The following is a 630-nucleotide window of genomic DNA, read 5'->3' on the forward strand; positions in this document are numbered from 1 at the left end:
TTATAACTTCCCTTTCTTCTTTTCCACTCCAGGAAGTATATTGGATTTCAAGAGAATATCACATGTATTACTTTTTAGATTAGTTTTAAGTAAATCATTTCCTAGCTCTAGAAATTTATAATTTTGTCATAGATTATTTTTTCATGTCACAAATTGCTATGATCGATCAGTGTGACACAACATTGCCGCCGTGTTCTGCTCATTAAATATAGAGCACACGCTCAGCCACATAGACACACAGGTTTGGCGTGTACATATATGATGAACAGATTTTTAATAAAGGACCACAAGGTAGAGAGGGATATTAGAGTTTACCTAGATCAACACCTTTATGTGAAAGATGAAGAAATCAAGGATTTACTGATAGAAATTAAATGATTTGCATAAAGTTATTCATTCTGTGCATCAGTAAAACAGCCCATGTCAGTTATGTTTTTTTGATTACTATTAGTTATAGCTCCCCTCACGCACCTCCACACACCACTCATTCACATTTTAAGCATTATTTCTAGAAATTCAATATATGCACATTTGCTTTTTAAATCAAATTTTACATGCCAGGATCAGAAATCTTGTGGCTCATTAATCCACTCATGTATTGAAATAACATTCCCTGGAAATCAAGCAGGT

This window comes from Propithecus coquereli, unplaced genomic scaffold, assembly GCF_000956105.1.
Source record: "Propithecus coquereli isolate 6110/MARCELLA unplaced genomic scaffold, Pcoq_1.0 Scaffold204, whole genome shotgun sequence".
NCBI classification, from domain to species: domain Eukaryota; kingdom Metazoa; phylum Chordata; class Mammalia; order Primates; family Indriidae; genus Propithecus; species Propithecus coquereli.